Source organism: Artemia franciscana, chromosome 15 (genome assembly GCF_032884065.1).
Source record: "Artemia franciscana chromosome 15, ASM3288406v1, whole genome shotgun sequence".
NCBI lineage: Eukaryota > Metazoa > Arthropoda > Branchiopoda > Anostraca > Artemiidae > Artemia > Artemia franciscana.
In genome coordinates this window covers 4331136-4337357 of record NC_088877.1, presented here as the reverse complement: position 1 = coordinate 4337357, position 6222 = coordinate 4331136, and positions in this window count along the sequence as shown.

Genomic DNA, 6222 nt, shown 5'->3' with positions numbered 1-6222 from the left:
AATCATTTCCCAACGTAAATTTTCGTTCTGTAAGATTTCAAATAGCTACTTTACTCTCGTTTCTTGGCTTAATGATATTTCGTAATTGAGCAGCATTTATATGATATATTTATGGGTATTTCTCCCACACTTTTGACCGTCCAGTAAAAGGCAATGAGGCTATTCACCGGAAATAAATATTCAGCAGGAGCTCTCGAAACCCCCACACCCGACAACTGAGTTTTTAACATTTTTACCAAAATTTCAAATGACTTTTTTTATATAAAGCTTACACTATGTTTTCAAACTAATATTTCCACCCCCCGTCCCACCCCAAAAAAGGTGTTTCGTCTGAAATTTGTTCCCACAAAAAATAAATGGAATTTAGTATTGAAATACAGGAACGAATCTGTTTTCTGCTGTATGCATGAAATGAACGTTGCGGCATCAAATATCAGGCAACACGAAAACAATGGTTGTGCTTAACTGGTTAAAGACTAATATTTATTGCTGGTGGATTCGGTTGGTTTTTCAATAGACATATTTACTTCTGCATATAAACACTGTCGGTAGGATTCCATTTATTAGTATCTTCTGTTTAGACTGATAGGATATCAATTAGTCTGATTTTCTTCTTTGTCTCATAGATGATTTTTACACCTTGATTTTAAAATTATGCTATCAGTTTTTTGTTTTGTATCAATGTTTTCTGTTTAGAAAGATGGGATAACATAACCTGAAACACCAGTTTGTCTCATCTTCAGTGTTGTGGGAGTAATTAATTAAAAGTATTTAACGTAAGTAATTAATTTTCACAGTATTCAAATACTTATTTATTGACACATTAGATGAAGCAATTAAACACGTGTTTTTTTTTCTGCATTTAACTACAAATTAACTTCTCGTAATATTTTTAAGAACTTGTGTTTATCAAACACAGTTTTCGAGAGTATTCACTGTTTTTTTGGACTAATTTTGTATAGTTATCTTTTTAAGATCTTGATCTTGAAGAAAACTCATAGGAAGACTGTATTGGAGGCATGATATACTTTTAGAGTAGGAACGTATAAAAAAAATAAACGTTCAGTAGCCAAACCAATTTTTTTTTCGGTCGTCTTTGTTAGTATTCAGTCTTTTGAAGTCTTTGTGCTATGTACGAGAATAATACTGATGCGGTTAAGGTAGGAAATGAGGTTAGCAACTGGTTTTGTATTAAGTCAGGAGTTAAGCAGGATTGTGTTCTTTCCTCCTTTATATGGATTATTTTGATGGTTATCGTCTTAAGAAGCATAGGAAAGACAATTGGAGACCACGAAATTAAATGGGGAGGAAAAACTCTTCTGGACTTAGATTATGCTGATGATTTAAGCATATTCGATGAAAGTTTGAGCAAAATGAATTTTTAGAGATTTTGTGAGTTCAGAGTGCTAGAATAGGTTTGAAAATTAATGTTAAGAAGACCAAGTCACTAAGACTAGGAATAAGTGAAGATGAAGAGGTGATGTTGGGTAACGAATAGATTGATCAGCTTCGCTTACCTTGGTAGCATTATTAGTTAAGACGGTGGGAGCAGCGAAGATGTTATTAGAATATTGGAAGCAACAGTGATGATAGTAATCAAATATGTCTCTGAAGCATGGGCGCTCTGAAAAGCGGACGAAATATTACTAGATGTTTCAAACAGTTCGTGGTAACGAACTGATTCCAGAATCAGGTTCAAATGGCAATTTTTCTTTACTTGACATTTTCAAATAGTTTGCGGTAACGAACTGTAGTAAGGAGGGACCCGGCTCAATAGTAACCGAAAATTTAAAAAATGGAAAATTTTGGTACCAATAGTTACATCAAAAGAATTGAATTTTTACGCCGATTCTAAATATATAAGTTTCATCAAGTTTGGTTTTACTCATCAAAAGTTACGAACCTGAGAAAATTTGCCTTATTTTAGAAAACAGGGGGAAACACACCCTAAAAGTCATTGAATCTTAACAAATATCACACCTTCAGATTATGCGTATCAGAGAACCCTATAGTAGAAGTTTCAAGTTCCTATCTACAAAAATGTGGAATTTTGTATTTTTCGCCAAAAGGCAGATCACGGATGCGTGTTTATTTGTTTGTTTGTTTTTTTTTCCTCAGGGGTGATCGTATCGACCCAGTGGTCCTAGAATCTTGCGAGAGGGCTCATTCTAACGGAAATGAAAAGTTCTAGTGCCCTTTTAAGTGACCAAAAAATTGGAGGGTACCTAGGCCCCCTCCCACGCTAATTATTTTCCCAAAGTCAACGGACTAAATTCTGAGATAGCCATTTTATTCAGCGTAGTCGAAAAACCTTATAACTATGTCTTTGGGGACGACTTACTCCCCCACAGTCCCCGTGGGAGGGGCTACAAGTTACGAACTTTGACCAGTGCTTACATATAGTGATGGGTATTGGGAAGTGTACAGACGTTTTCAGGGTCTTTTTTTGGTTGGGGGGAGGGGTTGAAAAGAGGGGGATATGTTGGAGGAACTTTCCATCGAGGAATTTGTTATGGGGGAAGAACATTTCCATGAAGGGAGCGCAGGATTTTCTAGCATTATTTAAAAAAAAAAACAATGAAAAAATAAATCTGAAATTTTTTTTCAACTGGAAGTAAGGAGCAGCATCAAAATTTGAAACGAACAGAAATTATTACACATATAAGGGGCTCATCTCCTCCTAATACCTCGCTCTTTACGCTAAAGTATTTTTAGTAATGTCAACTATTTATTCTACGGCTCTTGTGATTCAGGGGTCAGTCTTAATGAATTAGGACAAAATTTAAGCTTTAGTGTAAAGAGTGAGGTACTGACGAGGTGCCCTTTACGGAAGCTAATTTATGAGTTACGTATATCTTTTACTAATAAAAACATTCGTAAAAAATTAAAAGTTCTATTTGCCTTTTTTAGTAGCCAAAAAATCGGAGGGCAACTAGACTTCCTCCCCCGCTCCCTTTTTTCTCAAAATCATTCGATCAAAACTATGATAAAGCCATTTAGCCAAAAAAAATAAATATGCAAATTTTGTTTTAATTATTCCTCTGCGGAGAGCCAAAATCAAAACATGCATTGATTCAAAAACGTCCAGAAATAAAAAAGAAAACACGTTTTTTTAACTGAAAGTAAGGAGCGACATTAAAACTTAAAACGAACAGAAATTACTTCGTATATGAAAGTGGCTGCAAGTAGAGTTGAGAGAAAGAGTCAAGCTTAAGGAAAATAAAGGTTGAATAAGTTACGTAAGTTAACTACAATTAATTAATATGCAAATTTCGTTTTAATTGTTTATGTGCAGAGAGCCAAGATCAAATCATGCATTAATTCAAAAACGTCCAGAAATTGAATAAAAAAAACAAGTTTTTTTAAATGAAAGTAAGGAGCAACATTAAAACTTAAAACGAACAGAAATTATTCCGTATATGAAAGGGGCTTTTCCTCCACAACGCCTCGCTCTTCACGCTAAAGTTTGACTCTTTCTCTTAACTCTATTTTTAAAACAATAAGAAACTTTAGCCTAAAGAGCGGGGCGTTAAGGAGGAAAATCCCCTTTCATATACGGAATAATTTCCGTTCGTTTTAAGTTTTAATGTTGCTCCTTACTTTCCTTTCAATTCAAGAGAAATTGCTGAAGATTGTCCTTTTTGGCCAACCGTCTCGGGTTACACGGAGAGCAGGTCGTCCTCGCCTGGGGCGGTAGGATGTCATAAATAAAGATCTAAAGGAAATTTGAACTTTCTGGGAAGGTGTTAAGAGGGGGGCCTTGAATAGATTAGGGTTGAGGAGGAGCGTGCGTAGCTGTGTTGGCCTCATGTGGCTTGGTGCTGCAGTGAGTTATTATTAGTAGTAGTAGTAGTGCTAGTGTTCTTTTGAGGTAAGGAAAACGTTTTAAAGTGTTTTAACTGAACTGGACTGAGTGGTGAGTGAACTAAAATTAAACCGAAAAAATATAACATTTGTGTTATAGAAAGTCTAAGGCTCTAAAAATAGTAGGGACACAAGTGGAGAAGCCGTCAATGAGTGGCTATCAAAATCTTAGTCTATACTTCCAGCTTTTACTTCTTATCAATGAAAAAAAAACTTTCCGAAAAAGAAGTTTTTACAAGAAAAATAAAGATCATATTAAACTTAAGATCAGAAGAAATAGAAACCTACAATTACTCAAACTTAAAACGACCAGAAATGACTATTAAAGACCCAAAATGAACAGAAATTAAATAAACAATAATACCAAAAAAATATACAATATGTAGTATTATAAATAAATAAATTCATTTTAAAACGAGCAAAGCTTAATTTGAATATGCAAATCAAGCTTCAAACAAACAAAAAACATTCTGTTATTGAAGTATAAATGAAACCAAAACGAACAGATTTAAATAAACAATCATAGCAAACAAAACATACAATAGGTAGTAGTATAATTGAGTGGATAAATACATCTTAAAACGAGTGAATATACAGATCAAGCTTGAAACGAACAAAAATCTCAAACGAACTTGAAACGAACTCAAAAAAATCTGCAAAGCCTAGCGCGTCATTGGTGCTTTACTGAAAATGATATGTCTCTTGAACAGTCTTGGAGAGTACAAATGAAATCAAACTGAATGTTTTAAATATAATACTATTAACTGTTGAATGATCATCAGTTCAATATTTTATTTCACTGTAATTTTATTTTCATATTTAATGCTTCAATTACTTGAAAAGAAAATATTTGCAATATAATTCGTTTTTAGTGAAGCACCAATGACGTAGCAGGCTTTAGGCTTTTACAGTTGGGGAAGGGGGCAGTATTCAAACTCCAGTTTTGTAGTGGAGCTATATTTGTCTTGAACAGTCATGGAAAGAACTAATATAATCAAACCGAATATTTGATATGCAACGATATTAATTGCTGAAAGCTCATCAGTTCAAAATTTGTTTTTACTCTAATTTAATCAATTACTCTAATTAAAGCAATATAACCAAAATCTCTGAATTTTTAACATAATATAAATATATTATTTTCATTTCAAATTTATCAATTTTTGAAAAACCCACTATCAGGCATTAGTCCGTTTAAGATCCACCTTGACGAGCTTTGTTCAAAACAACTGCTGAATAATTGGAAGCATGTACGATTACCTGTCAAAATTAATGCCCTATTACCTATTCACGCTTCTTAATTAAAACTTTTGTTTTTCCGACCACACCAAATGGCTTCAAAATAGCGAGACGAGTTTTCATGGGAAGTTACACTTCATTGATAAAAATCAACAGAATTAAGTTAACATATTCACGTTAAAACTCACATTAATATATCTTCGAAGTAGGAGGGGAGGATGGCCCTGCTATTGCTAATGTCATATAGACTATCTTACAAGCTTCAATTTGAGTCTATTCGTTGTTTACTTTAGGTGAGGAGGGTTGACGGAGGGGTGTAGGTTGAGAAAACTAAAATTGTAATCTACATTTCAGGAGAAACCACCCCAGGAAGGGGCTCCTCTTGCAAAGAAAACAAAAGTATATGATAATTTAGGGGCTGTACTACCACCCGAGCTCCTTCTGCAAAGTAAAGATGTGAAGCGTTCACTGCCCCTTTCACCCACCATATAAAGCCATGATGTTGGAATTTTACTACAACCTGTACAAATGAACATTAACAATATATGGAGATATAACAAATATATTAACAAAATATGGAGAAATGTTAATACCCAGGCTGTTCCGGAAGCTGATTCATGGCCTGATTACCTAAATAATTTAGAAGGTGTTTGTGCAGATCTTCAGGAGGTAGCGCATACCCCAGAGATGGTTATTTATCCCATGAGAGAACATGATTACGATTTAGTGGGTGATGTGAATGGCCAAGAGATTAAGTCAATATTTAAGAAGTTAAAAGGTGGTACTGCTGCGGGTGTTGATGGTATACCAATATTGTTATTTAAGAATTTTCTTTCCATTTTGATACCGATAATTGTTCTTCTTTGTAATAAGGTGTTAAGGTCAGGGCAATGGCCAAGCGCTTGGAAGACATCATTGTTTATACCACTTTTTAAGAGAGGAAACCCGAAGGCTCATGAAAATTATCGTTTAATAGCACTTGTCCCTGCTTTAAGTAAGGTTTTGGAGAAAATATTAGATACCAGGCTTTCCAATTGGTTAAATACAAATAATTTAATACATGAGGAACAAGGAGGTTTCAGGACAGGGTATGGGACGACAGATAGTGTGTTTATTTTA